Source organism: Equus przewalskii, chromosome 15, assembly GCF_037783145.1.
Source record: "Equus przewalskii isolate Varuska chromosome 15, EquPr2, whole genome shotgun sequence".
In the NCBI taxonomy this organism is placed as follows: domain Eukaryota; kingdom Metazoa; phylum Chordata; class Mammalia; order Perissodactyla; family Equidae; genus Equus; species Equus przewalskii.
The window spans coordinates 18,386,543-18,409,226 of record NC_091845.1 but is presented as its reverse complement, the minus strand read 5'-3'; the positions used below and the strand labels follow the sequence as shown (position 1 = coordinate 18,409,226).

Here is a 22,684-nt window from a genome sequence, read left to right as displayed (position 1 = left end):
CGGCTAATTCTTGAGATAGCCCACAAACAAATACAGAGCAAATACAATATGTGTGCTGTTCACAGATCACAAAGGTGCCTGGAACCTTCTGGAAAAGGCATCCTTTCATGACTAACTCTAGTGTAATACCTTCCACCTCTAAGAGCACTTGGAGATCCTATTTCCAAGGCCAGTCTCCCTTCCGGACTAACATCTGTGACCAGCTCAATGAAGCTCTACACAAGAAAAAGCTACTCCTAGAATGCTCATCTTTTCTCTCAGAAATCGAACACAGTGACTCTCCAGTAGAAACTTGGGAAATGTCAGTCAAGTCAAATAGAAAACTAATTATCCAACCTGATAATGTTTACAGCTTGGCCAAAAATGGAATGTGTGTTTAAAAGACAAAGTGCTTACAGAAGCATAAGAACTTTATAACAAAAAGTTCAGAATTAAGAAAGAGAAAAACATTTGACACGAACACGTGCTGGGTTGTGGAAAGTGCACTACAGCAAATAAAGCCACGTTCCAGTCCAGCTCTGCCCCCATCAGGGGATGGGATGGGAACAAGTCCTTCAGGACTCCGTGTCTCTGCGGCCTCACTATACAAGCAGGAGACCGAATGGACCAATCTCTAAGGATCATCACATTGTTTCTGTGCTTCTCTACTTAGCTGCTCAAAATCAATTCTAGTATAATAACTCAGCAGTAACTCTCAACAAATATATGTTTGCCTGCCAAAAACACTTAAAGAGTCACGTAATCTGAAAGGGCAAAATATTACAGAAAAAGAGAAGAGGAGCAGCAGGATGGGGAAGGAAGAGAGGGAAGAAAAGGAGAGAAGAAGCAAACCAAATCACCTTTAGTTCTTTTCTTATCATTCTGCAAGGAGTAACTATGTGTCTATTAGAAGAAATTACACAAGTGTATGCACACTCTCGAGCACACACGTATATACACTGTGGTAGGGAGCCACCTATTTTCTGCCAAAATCTCTCCTTTACCATCCCCGAAATGGGGAGGTGAGCTCTATCAGGTGTTAAGGATGGGAGAACAAAGTCTAAATTGAGACTGACTAAAATAATGCAATTAATATACCTGACCAGACATGTTACCCAATGCCATTCAAAAGTAAAGCTGATATAAAAGGATAGTCACCTACCTAAGTAAGTGATACAGGCTGAGCTGAACCGCATCCTCAAGACCTGAGTGGCATTTTCTCCCATCACCAATCTCTAAGTCAAGACAACTATGGGTCTTTCCATCTTGCAGTGTGCCAAACAGCAATCACCCTGACTTTTTAGCAGGGACTTTTCACGTACTTTTTTCTGAATGTAAAAATAAATATATGATCCAAACTAGACAAATGGAGAAAAACAAGTTTTCAGGGGCTGGCCCCGTGGCCGAATGGTTAAGTTCGCGCGCTCCACTGCAGGCAGCCCAGAGTTTCGTTGGTTCAAATCCTGGGCGTGGACATGGCACTGCTCATCAAACCACGCTGAGGCAGCATCCCACATGCCACAACTAGAAGGACCCACAATGAAGAATATACAACTACGTACTGGGGGTCTTTGGGGGGAAAAGGAAAAAAAAATAAAATCTTTAAAAAAAAAAAGAAAAACAAGTTTTCAGAGTGACGGAAGTATAATTCTAAGGCCCCCCGAAAACACTAAGAAATTTATCCTTTCAAGACAATTTGCTTGTCAGAATAAAAGCATCAGCACCAAACACAAGTTCCCTGAAGCACCTGCTGAAATCGTCAACCTTTACCGTTTTTTATTTTGCTTGATTAACCTCACTGACTAATACACTTGTTGATAGAAACCAACACCTGTTTATCCTGTGTCCTGCAAAAGCGGGACTTTATAGAATTGATATCGTGCTGGTGTGGGTTACTATTCATTTAGAGTGATAGCTGTAAGTAAATAAGTCAAAGTCTTAGAACTAAAGGAAATTTCTGGAGAAAAAAATCAGGAAGCCAAATTACAAAGAGTAAAAAAAAAAGAAAAAAATCAGACTAAATCAAGAACACCACAAATTCTCAAGACACTTAGCGGCAATGCCTCTATTAGTGTGAACTGCAAGGCTATCAAGACATTCATTTTTGCTGACTTGACTTTAATCCACAGTGGGATGTGATGTTTGGGATATGACTAAATTAATACTTTCCTTAAATGGAGTCACTCACTCATGCATGAGTGATGAATCATTCTATAAAAGGTCAATTTTCACTCATTCATTCCAGCAGACAGGGTTTCCCTGCTTTCCAATCCCAATTGAGAGCTTAGTATAATGTCTTTCCAAAAGCATCCTTGTGGAAAGAAGGATCTAGAGGAGAGTTTGATTAGCTTTAGGGATTAGAAACTATTATATGACTAACTTCTGTACTGAGTAGGTCTCTGTGGAAAGTGCTGTTCACACTCCCTTTACTCATTTACTCTCTAGATTCTAAATTGAAGGAATGTGCGTAAACCCTACATGCAATCAGAGATACAGATTTTATGATGACTAGCATTAATAAACAGCAACAGGAAAAAAATGTTATACAGAGCCCTTGGTGCTGGCGGAATCCATGCTAAGTATCTTTTGTGCTGTATCTCATTATCTCCTCCTGCCAGATAACTTCCCTTTTTTCCACCCTGGTCTTTGTTCCCAGGTAGGACACGCTTTACAGAACAGGTCAATGTGCTCCCTTGCTCTGCTGGCTACTAGCTGGCTTCAGCCAATGGGGCAGACCAGAGGAGAAGCAAGAGCGGGAGGAGAAATGAGACCTGGATATTTGTCCCTCAGCTCCCTCCTTGTGGGGTGGCCTCTTGACAGCAGTGTCCCTCCAGAGATCATAGCTCCTGTCTGAGCAGCCCTCTCCACAGGGTCCCCTTCTTCTAGGTTCTGTAACTCTTTCCCGCCCTGTCCTTCAAGCCAAACTCGGTCAGAGCACTGCTCCTAGCTCAGGATACTGCCGTTCCCTACGCTTCCCCTACACCAGGGGTAGACAAAGCATGGTCCATGAACCAGATTCAACCCAAAGCCTGTTTTTATTAATAAACTTTTTTTGGAAGCCACACCTGTTCATTTACATACTATGGCTGCTTTTAGCACTAGAACAGCCAAGTTAACTAGTTGAAACAGAGGCCACATGGCTCCGGAAGCTGAAAATATTTACTATGTGGCTCTTTACAGAAAAAGTTTGCCAACCCCCGCCCTACACTCTTCCCACAGCCTTGTAAACAGTCCTTTTACAAACCTCTCCTGATTTCTCCTATCTGAGGTGTGCCATCTGTTTACTCCCGGGATCCTGAATGAGACACTCCTCAACTACTCCTATGAGGTAGCTTTGTTACTATAATTATTCCCTTTTCACAGAGGACAAGGACATTTAAGATTCCTTTAGGAGGAAATATTGAGGTGAAAGGGAAAGGGAGTGAGAACGAGTTACTGGGAAAAAAACAAGGCCTGCCAAAAAGGCGTTTAGAGAGAGAGAGAGAGAGATAGAGAGATGGATAGATGGATGGATGGATGGAGGGATGGAGGGATGGAGGGAGGGAGGGATGGATGGATGGATGGATGGATGGATGAATGGATGGATGTATGGGTAAAGTGTTTAAAATCTGTCAATACATTAAGGCCCCAAAGGATACTTTCCCCCTTATTTAAAAGATAAATTAATAGCAGACAAGAATGCAAGTTGGCTTTGGTGACTGATGAGGATCCTGCCTCCCTTGCCATTGTCTGCTCTTTCTGCTTAGATATGAAAAACATTAATACTTCAGTGTGTGAACCAGAAAGCTTCTGCTACAGAATTCTTTCTTCATTCATGAACAGTGTGAAAACTATTACATGGGTTCTTGGTTGGTGAACAGAGTGCTACACGGCTAAACACAGCTCCTCTTAGCCAGCCCCTATTCCCTAGATTTTGAAAACTAACTCAGTAAAATCTGAGTCATATCTGAAGACAAAAATCTTCCAAGACACACTGATTTTGGAAGGCCTCACTCTGTGGAGTCTGAGACCAATAAACAGCTACTGCTAGATAATAATAAATTGTCGGCAATTTAAACTTCTGGTTATTTCGCACTTCAGATGTGCCAACGCCTATGCGAACACTTTATATTCTTTTTTTTTTCCATTTACTGACTCCAACAGCTTAGTTTTATAAGTCTCTCTATTACTTTCATTTTTTCGGATGAGAAAATGAAGGCCAACCAGTATTGAGAACTGGCCCAAATTTGTAAGTGACAAAGCCTGAACTTTAACCAGCCTTTCTGAATGAGGCATGCCAAAAACTGTCCCCACATGAGAGTTGCTGTCACTCGTAGAGAAATAAAACACCTGCCACTGATGATCTGACTATAACGAAAGATCAACTCAGAGGTTATTTCATAAATCACTGCACCACTGTTCTTGGAGCTCCTGGTCGTCTGAAACTATTAATGTGGCCCCAACCCTGAACAGACGTGAAGAGGGCTGGCTTCATGGGATCCATGCTACTAGATATAGAACATGCATATGTGTACTTGGGGGTTTGGGGGGGCATATTTACATCATAATGTTTAGACTAAGCTCTTTCAGACCTATAAAGAAAAAGCTACAAGTTTCAAAACCCACTGGAGAACTATGACTCCAGATGAACTTATCCCACAAAAGGAAAGTCCTTTACCGCTCCCTAAATCACCATCTATCATTTTCCACGTTATTTGGCACCTCATACCCTCAAAGTCTACATTCTGTGAAGTACTCCTGTGGATGTTTGTTTATCCGGTTGAAAAACTGAAGGAACATTTTAAGACTGAGTTGATCTTGACCGAGGCAGAATAATGAATTTCAGAGCTTTGTCTAGGACCCTGCAAACTTAAGAATTCTTAACAGGAGGCTCATGGAAGGGTTCCAAGGAGTCACTGAGTCCCATGAAATTGTGTGTGTGCGCACATGGGAGAGAGAGGGAATGACAGAATATGAGAAGACGCGTTTTTTGGCACGAAGATCCAGAACTCTCATCAGATCCTTAACGAGGAGGGGGTCTGTTCCCCCAAACCACAAAGAGCCGCTGAGAACAAACACAGTCCTCTTCTCCCCCTCCCATCAGCTCACACAGCCATGCTCCTCTAAGTAGAGAAGCAAAGCCACCAGCATTTTGCCTCTTCCTCCTCCTCCTCCTCCTCCTCATGAGCCTACAGCTTGTTTTCCATTTCTCTTTGCAATATGCCTTACTCACCATTTACTCAAAACAACCCTGTGACGTCCCTATTCCCTACAGAGTGGAATTCGACACAAAGAGAAGGCTGGACTGGACTCCATCCAAATGGGTTAGTTACTCAAGTAACACCGGGGCCCCTTCTGTGGCCCTTTCACCTGTGAGGCAGTTTCTTGACATCCAGCCTAAGACTCCAAACAGGGCTTTTATTTCATCTTGACTTCAGTCTGACTATAAAAACTACATGTGGACTGCCTCGTATACCATATCCGTGGTTTGGTAATTCTCCATAAATGATTATGTTTTGTGATTGTTGTTATTTTTCCAGAGAGTGGTTTGAATTATATCTTGCTTCATAACAATAAAATTTACCTCAAACTAATTCTGAAATACAATACAGCTGCCTTGACAGTATCCAGTGAATGACTTCCACATAAGGCACCAGAAGCAACCAGCAACTGGTTCTATTTTAGTAAAATGCCTTTTGAGGGGAGAGGGGATGAATTCTGGGGTTTGAGGTTTATCCAAGTATAAATTTTCAAGGTTCAAACATACTCCTACATACAGAAGAACAGACCTATGCAACAGCATAAGCAACACTCCTTTGGGATTCTCTTCATAGAAAGAAGCGTGTGTATGCACGCGCATGAATATGTGCATGAGGGTGAGTGTGTGTGTGCGGCTTTCTCCCAGTCAGCTAAGCAGGCAAAGAGAACTGACGGTTTGCTCAGAATGACTGCCAGTTCCCCCTATGTTTTAAAACAAAAACACTCCCCCCATACCACGAGCATATGTCCTTAAATATTATCTTTCATGCAGAACCCTGCCAGATCACCAATGAGCACTCAACTGTGTTACATGAGTCTCTGAAAAAATGTGACTCTGCTTTTGGAAGGTACATCTTTCAACACCCGCCTTGGAATTTGTGTGGTGCGTCTGTGAATGTGTGATCATCCATTTCTATATATTTTAAAATTTTATTTCTGATTACAAAGAAATAGCTACTCATTGTGGAAGATAAAATTTTTTAAATTATATGCGTGTATAGTATACATTCAACTTCTTGGAGTCCTAGTCCCAGGACCAAAGGGAATATGTACAGGGACATTATAACAGTAGTGTTTGCAGGTCCAAAAATGCAAAATAATTGAAGGATATATCAATACATGTGTCACTGAAGAAGCTAGGGCCACATCCATATGATGAAATAGCATGCATTTATTAAAACCAATGAGTTAAGATCTGCATCTACTGTAGCAATGGGCACAATACACTGTTAAAGAAAGAAAGTCAGCATGTGAGTACTGTAGGATTCCACTTGTGTAAAGACAATGATATAGAAAAGAAAAGAAAAATCTAATATCCCATGTGTGTGCACGTGCTTCTGTTTCTGTATGATCATGGAGAAGGCTGTGGAAGGATATGAGCCAGGCTGAACCACCGCTTACTACAAGACACAGGAGGAGGGAAACGAGAGGGAGGCGGAGATTGGTCTTTTTCGTTTTTTTTTTTTTTTTTCTGCTTTATCTCCCCAAACCCCCCCGTACACAGCTGTATATCTTAGTTGCACGTCCTTTTAGTTGTGGGATGTGGGACACCGCCTCAACATGGCCTGACGAGTGGTGCCATGTCTGCGCCCAGGATCCGAACCCTGGGCCGCCGCAGCGGAGCACGCAAACTTAACCACTCGGCCACGGAGCCAGCCCCTCTTTTTCGTTTTAAAATTTCTATTGTTTCAAAGATTGGGACAAGTACGCATAACTTTACAATTTGGGCAGTGGACTATTCAATGAAAGATGTTTCTTAGAGAGCGAGAGAACTGAATATTACAATAAAAAAAAAAGATCTAAGAATCCACTGCCTTTAACCCTCCAAATCAGGCCACTGCTGACAACCTGCTGTGTACAAATTCCCAATATTCCCCATACCTACACTGAAATAACTTTTTAAACAAAATATAAACATTATCTATGTGTGTATATACCTCTTTCTCACATATATATAGTTTTGTAATATGCTTGTTTATTTAATGAGGCTTCAACGTCTCTCCATGGCATGCCGTCTGGTTGGACAGAAATTTGACATAAAGGCAAGCATGCAGAGCCACATGGAAATTGGGATCCCATTGTCCTCAACTGCCAGCTGTGAGACCTCCAATGAGACACTTAACCTGAGCCTCAGCGGTGTCCATTGTAAAACAGGAACAAGACTATCCGTTACTGCAGAGTTGTGGGAAGAATGAAATGAAACACATTTGGATAACCAAGCTCACTGGCTGACATACAGCAGGTGCTCAACAAAGGGAAACTATCAGTAAGAATGATGTAATAAAAATAATGTCACTGAGTACCTGCTATGTACTAAACTCTTCTCAGAGCTTCTAACATCTTGAGATATATTCACTCATTCAACCTGCACACCTAACTTTTGAGAGATGCTATCCTACTCATGTTTCAGATGAGAAAATGAAGGCCCAGAGAAGTGAAGTAACTTGTCCAAGGCTACACAGCTAATAGTATCAGAGCTGGGATTCAAGCCCAGGCTGGCTCACCCTTATCCACCACACATACTGCGGCCTGATGCTGTGATTGTGGTAGAATTTTACGGAAGCAAGTTCTACAGGAGCATTTGTGTTAACCCTGGAACAAAGATTAACCATGCTAGCAAAACAGCCTCAGGCTAGTGGTTGATCTTCTCAGCACTAGTTCCAAGACTTTTTCACCTGGGGACATATATGTGTGCACTCACCTGGACCTCACAAACTGGCCCACCTGTGATGTTCAACACTCTCTCCCCCGTGTCCATCCAGTTACTCTCTGACAAGGACACTCACAAGCCAGGAGCTTCCCTTTCCCCCATGAGCACTTCCAGCCCCAAAACAAAATTTAACCAAACGAATGGAGAAAATGCCACAAGTAAAATAGGACAAAGTGGCCTCAAGTCTGCACTACCTGCATCACAGTCCTTTGCTGGGTCACGACAGGTGTCTGCACCCCAGGTGGGCAGCTCGTGACACTGAATATCTCATTAGCTTATGATGGAATGAAGGGTCCCACGTTAGGCTCTGATCACGGATCAGCTTATTAAACATACAGGCGACCCCAATGTCAGGAAGAAATAGCTTATTTCCAATCTCCAGACACCAGGGACATTTAGCAATGTGTCTACTATCACTTTCAGTACTCTCGAAAATTAAACCAAAATGGCACCTGTTTCCTTAATGGTCTAAAAGACCTCAAGTTCTAGCTTCGTCTCGTACCTAGTCTGTAACATGAAACCATCAAGAATTAGCTTCACGCCTTCACTGCCAATGCCACTGCAGTTCTATTCTGTCTCTGACAAGGCCAGGACATTCCCTCTGTCTGGTGTGGTAAATGAGGGAAGAAAAATGAAAGGAAGAAAAAAAGGCAGGCCATTTATAAGCCAAGAGTTTACGTCAATGCTCTTAAGGAGCGAAATCTGGCATCCTTGTTACAGGACTCTCTTCCTCCATCGCTACTGAACTTCAGGTGGCCGGGGGTGAAGTGAGGAAGGAGGGAAAAAAGAAGGAAGAGAGAAGCAGAACCACTTCTGCCCAGGAAGCAGGATACTGGCAGACACACCCCTTCCACTTTTGAATTGAGCTTGGGCAGTAACAACATGTTTTGCTCAATTACGACAATGGCTACATTTCCAGCAGAAGTTACCAACTTTTACTCCTTACTTGGATGCTCCATTAAATGTGGGGTGTATGTGTGAGAAAATAAATGGAAACTGATTTAGAAAAAAGGAAAAAAAATTACTAATAAAACAACCTAGTTTTTTTGTTTTGTTTTCTTAAAGTTCCTTGAAACATTTTATTATTATTATTATTTTTTTTGGTGAGGAAGATTGTCCCTGAGCTAACACCTGTGCCAATCTTCCTCTACTTTATGTGGGATGCCACCACAGCATGGCTTGATGAGTGGTGCTAGGGCTGTGCCCACGATCCGAACCTGCAAACCCAAGGCTGCCGAAGTGGAGCATGCAAACTTAGCCACTGTACCACTGGGCCGGCCCCCTTGAAATATTTTTTTTTTTTTGGATTCTTCTAGAGTTATTCTGGTTTAGATTCTAGTGTTACTTACGGGAGGTCCTTAAACAACATTTCATGGCAGTTTCTCTAAAGTAAATACAAACACTACATTGCATTCTATTATTACTACTGTGCATTCTTGTCTGGGTCTCAAGTGAAGCAAAATGTTGTATTAAAACCAAAATCACTGATACATGTTAACAGAAGTAGCTAATTATGCACAGAGTTTACCACGATTCTTTCAACTTACGTAATAGAAATATCACTTATTTTTTAAAACATCCATTTGAATGAATTCTGCCATCCCACAATCCCAAAAGGAGAGAGAACCTGCGTTGTTTTTATCTCCTTTTGAAATCTTTAAGCAAAAAATTATTTTTTCAAAATAAACTGTTTAATGTGAGTCCAGGCTGCCTCCACCTTCGAGGCGGAACACTTCAGTTTTAAGCTGGCTGACATATAAACACACAAGCAAATGCCCAATTCTAGACAATTTTAGTTTCCTCTCTTGGCTCGTGTTTAAAGGGAAAATTAAGACAGTTGCTCTATGTTAGTCTCACTATTCTAAAGCTCACGAATTCAAGTTTTAAAGTTTCTGTTAGCAAATGTTATCAGAATACAGATCAGGAAATATCTGTTATGTAGTTTCTACCTGATTGCTATTAACATTTACATTGTTTTTAGCTTAATGTTAATTCTATGAGGATACTGATCTATTTTCACTGGCCATCTTCTCCCTCTAGTTCAGCAGAGACCACAAATCTCAAAAATTATGGCAGAAAGATAACAGTAAAAAAGGTACAATAAATCTGTTTACAATGACAGGCTTTAGACATCTCCAACTCATCAAATCCCTCCAGGGTGTGGTCTTGGGGGCGAGAAGCAGAGAAGGCCTTTCGCGAGGGCCTCGCTTAATGCTCTCATTTGCATTCCCCTCCAAGGAAGCCCTCAGAAAGCTCCACTGAGGTTTATCGTTTCACTAACAACCTGGTTTAATCAGGCAACTGGAGCAAAGGAATTATTTCCTGGAAAATGTATGTAAATTCCATGGCAACAATCTTGGCTCACCTTGCATTGAAGAATATGACACACTCACATAGAAGTGAGTGAAGGCACCTTCCAGAACTTAGTTGTTATTGATTTTATGTTGCCAAAGCGGGGTCCTACAGGAAGACAAGACCAAGGTCAACGAGACAGGAGAAGACAAAGGTGACCAACATTAAATATTTTCCAAATAGGGTGGCAAAGCCTGCAGCTTCACAAGCAAAAAAGCGCCACTGCTAGAGGAAACGTATGCTCTGTTTCACATAAAGTGAGTTAACCGGAGATAACATGATTTCCTAAATCTTATTGCTAAATATGACCAAGAAAAATGTTTACTTAAAATATAAAGATTGGAATTCATAAACGCAGATTTTTTTAAGTTTAGTTTATAAAACCCAATGTGGTATATCAAAAATTGAATTCCTGATTTTCTTATGATACCATTATATTTATCTTTTTTCTAAAATAAACCAAAATTAGGGCTTCCTCAGGCTTTCTCTCTGGCAGGCCCCTTTACTCCCTTGCTTCCAAATAAAGGAACTCTCTGCTCCGAAATTCCCCCTGACACTGGCACAGATGGCTATTTTAAGGCCCTGCTATTTCTGTACAGACAGCTGGCAGATTCCACCTGTCTGCAGGAGGTGTTGTCAAAGTATCAAATGTCCCCAAGACCTCAGGACATACTGTCACCTGCTTTTAATGCTTCTAATGTTAGACCTCCCGCAGTTTTATCCTCAGAAGTTGATCATGTGACTTGAAAATCTATTTCCAAGTCAGGCAACAGATATTTACTGATCGAATACTCCACACAGGCCCAGCGCTGGGTCCTGGGAACACTGCAAATACAGAGTTCAATGCATGTGGCCCTGCTCTCGGATGTGTGGTCCTTCCCTAACGAACTGCAAACCTCAAAGGCACACCTGGCCAGCAGGGTTCAAGGGATGCTGGATTCAGAAGCCTATGTGGGTAGAACTTACAAACTTCCCCACAGACTCTGGAAAGCAATCACAACATATGCCACATGAAACATCCACTTCAAACATCAGGCTGATACGAATCTCCTCGATGAGAGAAGAAATTGCCCTGTACCCCAGAGTGCCACACTTAGAAACAAATTAGATGCCAAAGGATGGACCTAGGTGCCTTGTGGTAAGTCCATTACGACACAAGTGACCGCTATCTGACGCCGTCCTCAGGCAAGAAGTTCCTAAGTGGAAAGGTGACAGGTAGGAGGACTTATTTTTGCAAATACAGTCATATATTCTAATATCAGATCTGACTCCATTCTTTTGGCAAGAGGCTGGGACTTAGATGTGCCATCAGCAGATCCAACAGACTCCAAGGTTTAATATCAGAAAAAGACATCTGTGGTCAACACAGAAGGTACAGCTTGTCCTTTAATGCAGGACGTTTTCAAACTGTTGGCTACTGCCCTTTAGTGAGCCATGAAATCAACTTACTGGGTGGCAAAGAGTATTAAAAGAAACAAATAAAATAGAAATGCCAGACAGTGCTGCACGTAGTAAGGAGAAACGTCTCTCATGAACCTTTCTTCAATTTTTATACATATATACCAGGACCCACTCACATTTGGGAGTGCTGCGCTGGGCTGTAAATAAAACATATTTCTTACTGCAGGTCAGTACCAAAAACGTTTGCAAAATGCTCTTTCGAAGAGCAGTCTAGCAAGAGGAACTGTTTGAGCCGTTCTTCTATCTATGTTTGGGTTGCATCAATAGACAAATATGCATACTTATAACAGCTACAACTGGAAAGGATAATGACAGCATAGTTTTTCAAAAACATATAAAACTTTGTTTATCAAGGATGAATTCCCTGATTTCTGGCCTATGACACCAATATTTACCTTTTTGCCTCTGAAATTCTTTAACAATGATGGAGTTAGTCCTCTCCGTAGTGGGTTCTAATCTCTAAAAGCTCCTTCATTCCTCAACCAACCAAACCAAACTGGCTACCCAAAGCCTTTAGCTCAGACTGGCAAACGGCCGCAGTAGGCAAGATGAAGTCAGGAGCACTTGATACTATTGTGGGTGGCTCAGGGCTGTGCTATTAAAGGACCTTGACTGACATGATGAGCAAGCCATTCCCTCTTCAATCTCCAACCAGTCTGATTCCATCTAGGGGACAGATTCAGTTTGGGCCTAAATGTTTGTAACACTTTTCAACAACAAAACTTTATGTGTAACATACCTACAGGAAGTGAACAAATCTTAACTGTGCATCTTGATGCATCTTCACAGCATGAGCACACTCATTCCCATTACCCAGACGAAGAACAGAATGGGACCAGAACCCTAAAAGTTCTCCTGGGGCCTGCTCCCAATCACAATCCTTACTTCTAATCCCTTAGAATAATTTCTTAAAGAGAAAGCAAGGCTCAGCATCAAAGTCTTGAGTAAGCAACAGTAGCTAGCTGAAATTTACCAACACTATGCCTTTATTGTATTTATTTCTACCTTTATCTTCTATTTATAGCAGATGAAAATGGCTTTCCACTTACAATGATGACCTGCAGTTTTCTTTTAAAGTAAATTTAAGTTAAACAAAAGTACGTTGCTGTAAGAAAAATGCTAAGTATTTAACAAAACAGCTGATGCATATGTGGCAAAAACTGAGCAGGGGGTATATGACTGATCAAGTTTGAAAAACACTTGTTCAGGTTTGCTGATCAGTGCAAAATGGTAAACAGGATTAACCCACAGGCCCTCACTCTGATTTTCTGAGGATGAGGGTGGATTCTCTCTCCTGCCCCAAGGTATATCAAAAGGACTAATTTCCTCTCTTGCACAATCTTAAAACAGATTAATGGTGAGTGCTCCTGAGAGATGATATGACGTATTTTTACACCCTTCTGGCTTATATTTCTCACATGCATCATGCTTAATCAAGACTAGAGTAAGAATGAAAGGAAGCATATTGAATTTTTCTCTTCTTAAATCTCTACTACTTTAAGTTGTAAAAGATCATTTAGAACTGGGATCAATTTAACAAAAGGCCACAAACAGCTCATGCTGAAGGCCTTCGATGTTCTAATTATGGCAAAAAACAACCTTACATGGACTTAACTTTCAAACAAACTGAAGGAGAAAGGAAAATATCATTTCAATAGAAACAGCAACTTCCTTCCTTGTCCTCTTCTCTCTGAATTACTATAATTCCCCGTATGTTCTATTAAATCTAATAAATTCAGCAGGTGAGACTCTCTGCAGTTCACATATAAGATTTTAACACATCAAGCAAATTAACCTAAACTGACCTATGAATAGACTTCGTAGGAATTAAGTCACCTTGTCAAAACAACAATTTCCTCGCCTCCACTTTACAAAAACACTACTTGCCCAAAGGATTCTCCTTTCATTTCTTACAAAGTATAAACAAAGGTTATTAAACAGGGACTATATTCAAAACAGCTTAGACCTTCATCCAATTTGTCCTGGGTCTCCATTGAGTGACTCATACAAAATAAAGGTGAAATCTCGAAAATTACTAATGTGAAGTCAATGAAGTGCTTATGTATTCAGGTGTACCCTTCACTCACAGATTCATATATAAAGTCATACATATACACAGAGTTTTTACAAGCTTTTTAACTCTAAGCAATCTAAGTCTGATTTGTCAAAACACAGCAAATTAAAGGACTGTGGCTAATAAAACAAAGTGTAGTTTAGAACTTGATTAAAACATAAATACCAAGGTAAGGTAACGATTTTCTGAAAATGATTCCGCCAAAAGTAGCGTTTCATGTCCTTCCTCTGCCTGATCAGTTTCCCTCTGCTGTTTCATACACCAAACGGAATTAGTCCCCTAGATAGCAGATGCTGATTAGGGCAGCAGAATGGAGAAATTACAAACCTCACCACCTTTGTTACCATCATCATCAGTCCTTTAGAAGGAAAGAAGAATGGAGTTCTTTCTAGTTTTCAAACTTACCTTTTAATCACCAAAGAAAATTAAGATGTTGCACCAGTGACAGTTATTAAGATTCTTCAGGCTTGCAATAAAAACATGATGAATTTTTTTTCTTGCTTGATTCTCTCTCTTCTACAGTTCCTTTATAACCAGCACTTCTATTCCAAGTCGCCAACATATGTTACTACCACCTCACCTGAGGTTCTTATAAGCACACAGACTCTTTGATAGTTCAAAGAATGATAAAAGCATTAAAAATCCAATAACACTGCTGCAACAAAATCATACTTAATCCTATTTTACTTGAGCTCCTCCCATTTCATTGAAGCTAGAGTTTAGAACAAGTAATAAAAATATTATGCGTTCCAAATCTAATTTCCATGCCTCATCAGATTCCAGCACACAGGCCATTGTGTCTGTTTCTGATTGAGCAAACTGATAGTAAGAATTATCTTGACAAAAAACTATCTGTAAGGGTTTCTATTTTCATCTTGATACTTTATTGTATTTTTCAATTTTTCTACATTGGTCTATTATATTAACATCAAGATATAAAAATGTTACCCTAAAAATAAATTAAATGTAACCTGCAATCTTAAGGGCAGATTTTGTCAAAGAAACACAAACTCTTCATAATTTTAAGACAATCCCAATATTCCTCATGAGTCAGTATAAAAATGGAAATCTTAATCCGTTCTGGCCCTTTAAAAATAGCTGATAGTGAACACACAATTGTTTTACTTTATTTTTAGAACACTTAAGTCAGCACATATGCAATGAATTACCATCTTGTTCACACTAAGATGTAAATTAAGAATTACTCCTGATTGATCAATTATTGTGATTTATATGGCCTTAGGAAGTGGCAGGTCTTTCTCAATCCAGATTCAAAAGGTCACTAATTTTAAAAAGAAATCTAAAACAAATTAAAATGGTCTATTCACAGCTGTGATTTCAGGTTTATGAAACTGTGCCATACAACTGTCATCAAAGCCCTGTCTGGCTGGAAGGTCCCCCGAGCCCAGCCTCCACAGAACTACAGGAAACAACACAGCACAGCTAACCACCTGGTGAGCATTTATCCTGGGGCCAAATTTACAGTATTCAGACACATGCATTATTTTCTTTATTACAGCAACCTTATGATATATGTAATGGTGACCATATTTTACAGAAGAAAGCAGTGCTCAGAGACGCTAAGACGCTTGTCCAAGGCTGTGAGGCTAGCAAATGATAGAACCGGAATTCAGAATCTGGTCTGATTCCAGAGTCCATGACTCTTAACCACTCTATATACTGACTGCTTTTCCTGTGACCCTAGTGTCAATCATCGTCCCGCTACATAGGTCTTACATATAAACTCCGTAAAGCCAGGGGCCACATGTTAGCTCTCTATGGCTCCGGACCTATCCCATATTAGGGAGAACTCAATGCACATCCAGTATGCCTGCTGGAGGTTTTTCTTCATCCTAAGAACTCACGCAAGATGAAGATTTTCAACAAGCCACAACCAGAGATGACTCTGTATAATTTATCCCCCTCCCAATTTTTTAAACAAACACCTAATAATTTTTTGAATATGAGTTGCATGTGTCTGGCTAATGAATTCTCAAATCAATGGGCCTAAAAATGTAAATTTCCTAGCAACAGTCATTCTATGAAAAGAACAAAAACTGTCTTTGATTAGGGAATGTCAGCACAGATTTTGTTCCACCCTAGAGTTTCTCCAAATACTGAAAAACAAAAAATAAATATATTTAGCTCTTTTTAAAATAGACTGGAATGTCCCTTTAGGGAGGTGGAGGAGTGGCTATGAAACCAAACACTGTCAGGCTTACAGCTCTCCTGATCCCCAGAGCTGTCAAATGACTCACGAGGATGAGCAGGAAAAGAGGAAGTGATGAAAGATGGAAACGAAGAGAATCCAAAGAGCCAAAAAGGCAGCAGGGAGTGCCACCCTCAGGAGAAAAGGGGTGGGACCCACACTCGTGGCAGTTCAAATGACTATCAAAATAGACAAAGACGGGAAAAGGCAACGGTCTCCTTGGAGCGGCGTGGCAGAGGCAGACGAACTCCAGACCAGCTGCCCTCCCGTGGGAGGCACATGGGAATCACTCATCATCATCATCAGAGATCGTGCTGTGGCAGCTTCCACCCTGGGGTACCCAGAGTTCCCAGCGAAAGTGGCATAATTGCAAATCAGTGCTCGCTGATGCCAAAAGCGCTTGGGTCTTCCCATTTGCCATTCCCACTGACAATTCCTAATTCAATACTCCCTCCTTCTGTTCACAGCACCCTAACCTATAGGCACTGTGTTCAGTGTTCGTTTCCAAAATGACGTCGACCTAGTGCTTGGAAGAGCTCCCTTAGTGCCTCTCCCACAAAGCTCATTTTCCATTCACTTCACAGTTTATAAATTAAGTGAGACCATCCCAAACATACCCTCCAAATTCGATAAAAGTTCATCTGGCTCTTTTTGTCTTATAGTAACAGACGGGAAGACAAAAACTTAATTTTTTAAAAGACAGATATGAGTTATTGTACTCAAAACTCCCATACTTAAAGATAAGAGTGTGGATATCATGTGTAAGGAAGATGACTTAAAATAAAATGCATCTTATCTGGACTGTTGTCAAGGCTTTCTTGTTTTGTTTTGTTTTGTTGTCCTTGGGAAATTACCGAAGATTTCGTTTTTTGACCTAATCTTTATCTGAAAAATGTAATGGGGACACCAGTCATTTCTGATTTATTCTTGAGTTTTAAACACTTTGTGGATGATCTAATTAAATCTTTTTATTAAGGGAGGACAACGAGGGATAGATTTAAAACTCCCGTGGAGCCAGAACTCCCACAAAAATATACAGCGTCAACGTGAAGTGAACTCTGATGAACTTAGGCTGAGAATGGGAGGGGGGGCTCTGCCAGAGAGCCGTATCCATCCTCCTGATTCCAGGGTTTCAGCATGAGCTGTCCACACATTTCCAGACCTGGGGCCATATGCTACAAGCTTTTAGAAATGAGAATGTCAAGTGATCTCTCAAAGGCAACACACAACCAGGAGTCAGCTTGGTGATGTTTAAAATTCAAAAGAAACTTCTAACATCACATTTTTCATCTTTACTGTTTTCTGGATTATGAAAATAATACTCGGGGCCGGCAGTGAAAGAAGCCAGATAGAAAAGGACAATCTCTGTATGACTCCACTCATATGAGGAATTTAAACATGTGGACAAAGAGAACAGATTAGTGGCTACCAGGGGAAAGCAGTGGTGGGCACAAAGGGGGAAGGGGTGCACCTACAACACGACTGACAGACAATAATGTACAACTGAAATTTCACAAGATTGTAAACTATCATAAACTTAATAAAAAAATAATACTACTCAGGGCTGGCCCAGTGGCGCAGCACTTAAGTGTGCACATTCCGCTTCGGCCCAGGGTTGGCTGGTTCAGATCCCGGGTGCGGACATGGCACCCCCAACAGGCCATGCTGTGGCAGGCATCCCACATATAAAGTAGAGGAAGATGGGCACGGATGTTAGCTCAGGGCCAGTCTTCCTCAGCAAAAAGAGGAGGATTGGCAGCAGATGTTAGCTCAGGGCTAATCCTCCTCAAAGAAAAAATAATAATAATACTCTTCTTTTCTTTGGAGAATCCAACATTACAGAAACGTGACTTTAAAAATGTCAAGTCTTCCCTATAATCCCACTGCACAAAACAATTATAATAGCTATAAAATGCTGATTAGCTCAGAGCATTTTTCCTACGAAAAGACTAATATATATAAACGCCTTTAAAATAAACAAATTGCATCATGACATATGTTCCATTCTTCACCTAACTTGCATGTTTGTGGCTGATGCATAGTGATGTCTGTTACAAAGATGTTCACTGAAAAGCTAGTTGTTTGGGTTTTTTCTGAAAAGCTGGTTTGTTAGTTTTAATAGCAAAATAGTAAGAAGAAAGTAACAACAATAGTAATAAATACATCAGTACAGTCATTAGAAAGAAATTAATACATAATGCACATTTTTTTTAAAGATAACCAGGGAGTAAAGAGGGAATATTTGGTTTCAGTTGGTCACATTATTAATTCTGGGAAGTAAGTCTCCCTGAAATAGTTCAGAGTTTTCTCAATAATCCCATAGCAGCATTATACTCTTGCTGAAACATATAAGAAGAGGAAAACAGATCTCAGGAGTATTTTCCTGACTTCTATATTTAGCTTTGGTATTAAGTTCTGGCATCAGATACCAAAATTTTAATTTGAAATACCAATTCTTCATATTCACACTTAATAGCAAAAAACCTTTGACCTACGTTATCTTCTTGATCCACCCAGACAGCGTGACAGGTAGGGGAGATAGATGGTTATGCTTGTCCCACTTTAGAGATGAAGAAATCAAGGCTCAGCATTTAGGATACTAAGACCGTAGAGTGAGTAACTGGGTAGAAACCTAAACCTGGGTCTCCTGATTTAAATTTCAGGGCTCTTTCCACCTTAACATGCACCTTCTAATACTACCGAAAGCAGCTACATTTTAGAAGACCATTATGCAGTTTTGCCAGGATCTTCTATTGCTGTAGTATAGGCTATTAGATGGAAGTGATAAGAATGCTCAAATAGAGAGGTAGGAGGAGGAAAAAAACCAAGATACTATAAAGGTGTTCACTTTATTTCACATCTGAAGACCAAAAAGACCGACTGATACATTACTATTGAGTACACACTACACCAAGGCAAGGAGAGTCATTACTTCCAAATGATAATGCAGGCATTCCAAAAACATCACCGAAGTGAGTCCGTCTGGGGCTAGCAAATACACAGCCAAAAGGTCACCCCCTCCTCTCTTGTGCCTGTGGCAAATATCGCTCAATGTTCACCACACTCGTCCCCACTTAATCCAGACATGGTCTCAGAACCTTCCACATCATAATCCAGGTAACAACACAGGCGGCTGATGGAAACTGGTACATATGATGAAGCTCTGATCTCTGCCTCTGGAAATGGAGAGTTGAAGTCTATCACCAATAACTGGTCTTTAAGATCTGCTTAGTTTTGCAGCTAAGAATAAGTCTTCTCAACACAGCCAGAACTATACCAACTCTCTTCCATCAAAAAAGATTATTTGGGTAACTGAGGTAATTAGTTAGAGATGTCAAATTAACGCAAATACTTTTCACTTCTTAAGTGGATAACTGTGACAGAATTCTTCACTCTCCTCTGTTAAACGTGGTCAATGGGTATCAGTCACTAAAGAGGACAGCAGTAGAGCCTCATGTGTTTATTTCTAACATTACCCAAAAGTGGCTTGTGCATATGTGTGCCTGTTTAGCAATAATAAGTTTCCTGTGTATAGTTACACAAGAAATATTGAGACCGTCTTACCCCATAATGAAAATGAAAGTATAACTACAAAACACCTAGTTTATAGGCTATTAGTCTCCAAAATCAAACCGAAAATAATATAGAAATATTTTAAACAACTTTCATCAACAATTTTTTTTTTTAAGATTTTATTTTTCCTTTTTCTCCCCAAAGCCCCCCAGTACATAGTTGTATATTCTTTGTTGTGGGTCCTTCTAGTTGTGGCATGTGGGACGCTGCCTCAGCGTGGTTTGATGAGCAGTGCCATGTCCGCGCCCAGGATTCGAACCAACGAAACACTGGGCCGCCTGCAGCGGAGCGCACGAACTTAACCACTCGGCCACGGGGCCAGCACCTCATCAACAATTTTTAACTCACTGATAACATCTAAGCAAAGATCAGAGATTTGATTCAAAGGGAAAGAGCACATTCATCAATATTTCAGAAGGGACTCTTTAGGAATTGCAAATACTTAAAGAGAAAGGATAAAATTAACTATTCAGACTTGGAATGAAACTGGAGGTATTGATATAGGCATAGTTTATAGTTTTCAAAACATACAGAAGGATGAATAGAGAACTAGATGGAGATGTGTTGATGATATTGTGTGTGTGTGTGTGTGTGTGTGTGTGTGTTCATATGTACATATTTACATTTGCTAGCTCTGTTGACAGAGAGTGCCCAGAAACAATGAAACCCCAATCATAATGATCACCCAGCACCCATATTTTGGTTTCCGAACACCATTCTTCACTAAATGGAACTAGAGCTACTTGGAGAAACAGCTGACTCCAGAGCTGGGGTAAGGAAAGCACAAGATGAGCCGGGAACACCTTGTGATTCCAGAAAGTAAGAAAGTGCTCAAAAAATCATGGAAGATGTCACAAGGATAGAGGTACCAGCTTGAAAAAGCTCCTCTGGTCAAAACTAGCCAATGTGAATGCCAAATTTTAAGAATCCATGAGTCCATACTGAAATAGATAGATAGATAGACACACAGATAGTGAGAGAGAGATAAATAGGTAGATAAAAATAGGGGAGAAAGGAACGCTCTTTCTTATAGTGGAAAGCCATCTAATAAATGTAGAAGGAATGCAGTTAGAAAATCACCATTTGTCAACTATCATAATAATCATCAATCAAAAACCGTAAGTGGATGCTAAAACCAGTGTATGAAAGTTTGAGGAGTATCAGGATATTTACAAAGACACAAGATACAAGATAAAGGAGAAAACAGGGACTTTACAGGGCAGAAACCGGGCAGATGTGACTTTAACCAAATGGTCCGAGTTAATATCAACAATAAAGGGACAAATTGATATCACGGGACTCCCAAGACGATGCGCCAAGAAGGAGGCACCAACATTTCTGTAGTATTCCTGCCCAAAATGTATGATCTGAATGCACACTCATGAAAAAACATCAGACAAACCCAAATTGAGAGACACTACGGAAGACCTGTTTTGTACTCTTCAAAAACATAGCATGTAAGACAAAAATTAACTGTTCTAAGGGAGACTAAAGAAATATGACAACTAAACTAAACATGACAACTCAGAACATTATCTTTGGCCTAACAATAACAAATGGTGAAAACTCACTTTGCCCCACCAAGTAGCCTGGGTCTGGGAGGGAAGGCATTGTTAATCCTTTCTAGTCAACCCTGCAACCCAGCCTTGTTAGCAATGACAGACCAACTAAACCGAGAGCAAACAAAACAGAGAATGACGGATTTACACAAAAGCCTCTGAGGTTACACAGCTTCTGTGACCACATCCTTGGGTCTTCAAATCATAACACTTCCAAGATGAACACATATTTACAGAAGATTGTACAAAATAATGGTTATTGGCAACAGAGGGCTTAAGTCTCCCACTTTCACTGCATTCAGAGAATCCCACTTGCTCTCTCAAAGCAGAACTGGACACTGCATTTAACCCAGACAGTTGTTGGAGACTCCCTGAGCACTGAATGGGAGACTAGCATAATGCAAAAAGGAGCCCAGTTCTCCAACCCAAGAAGCTTGAAGACAGGCATAAATATCAATGTGGGTGGCCTCTACAAATCTTTGAGAAAGAATTTCAGCGGAGTTGCATCGCCTGGTCGTTTAACATATATGCAAGCCATGTGGATAAAAACAATTGGCTGGAGAGAGAAACGACTATACTGATAACACAAGCCTCCAAAATGAATTTGTGGGTTTCTTTGTAGGTCTTGGTTCCCCATGCTTTTCCTGGGGAGAGCATTTCACCAAATGAGGTGTTTGTATAGCAAGTCCACTGGGCAAACAGGGAGATGCTCCAACGCTGGGGAGCCTGTGCGCTGGACATGGAGAGATGGTATGTTCCCCACATGGCCCGTCCCTGAGGGATTTTTGAGGATAATATTGACCATACGTGATTTTTCACCTTTTGCTCTCTCCTAAATAACTTTCGGTAGAATTGGGTAGAATGTGATTGTTCCAGAGTCGAGTCCAGAGGTCACAGAGAAAGGTGTTATATTTGTGACAAATCCTGCTTACGTTGACTAACCCACACCTGGGGGCACGGGGAAGATTTTTCCAAAGGTTTAAACTGTTAGAAAGAACTAAAGCATAACTCCTCTAAGCAATCTAGTGGCATTAAAGTATAGGAGCATCGCATTGTCTTCAAAAGGGAGTTTAGAAAGCAGGCTGTGAGACAGAAAACTAAAACCACTGTGGTATTTATGGTTTACAATGAGTACAAAAGGTACTACGGAGAAATTAAATTTAGTTTTCGAAATAGGTGCTGAGTAGATGTAATCAAAGGTGAGATGTGAAGTTGTGAAAAGGCCCTGGGGCAGGGAGAAGACACACAAAAAATCAGAAGTCAGGGCCAGTCTGGTGGCGCAGCAGTTAAGTTCACTTGCTCCGCTTCAGCAGCCCAGGGTTTACTGGTTCAGATCCTGGGCACAGACCTATGCACTACTTATCAAGCCATGCTGTGGTAGGCATCCCACATATAAAATAGAGGAAGGTGGGCATGGATGTTAGCTCAGGGCCAATCTTCCTCAGCAAAAAGTCTTCCTCAAAAAAAAAAAATCAGAAACAAACACTGAATAAGTCGGAATTTGCTGTATCTCAGTACCAGATGTGAGG

The 22,684-nt window shown here is 40.7% G+C and overlaps 1 protein-coding gene across 3 annotated transcripts in view; it reads right to left on the bottom strand.

Moving 5' to 3' along the window:
- Nucleotides 1–22,684, bottom strand: part of PDZRN3 (PDZ domain containing ring finger 3) — a 234,301-nt gene that overhangs the window by 178,656 nt on the left and 32,961 nt on the right. Inside the window, exons 1-2 of one of the 3 annotated variants that reach the window (XM_070576773.1) lie at nt 12,136–12,315; nt 10,293–10,387 (exon numbers count right to left, since the gene is read on the bottom strand). The exons of 1 other annotated variant lie outside the window; for it this stretch is intronic. The gene's annotated coding sequence lies outside the window, so the exon portion shown is untranslated. Of the gene's footprint in view, nt 1–10,292; nt 10,388–12,135; nt 12,318–22,684 lie in introns of those variants that run through there. One more of the 3 variants, XM_070576772.1, reaches the window with a different exon arrangement.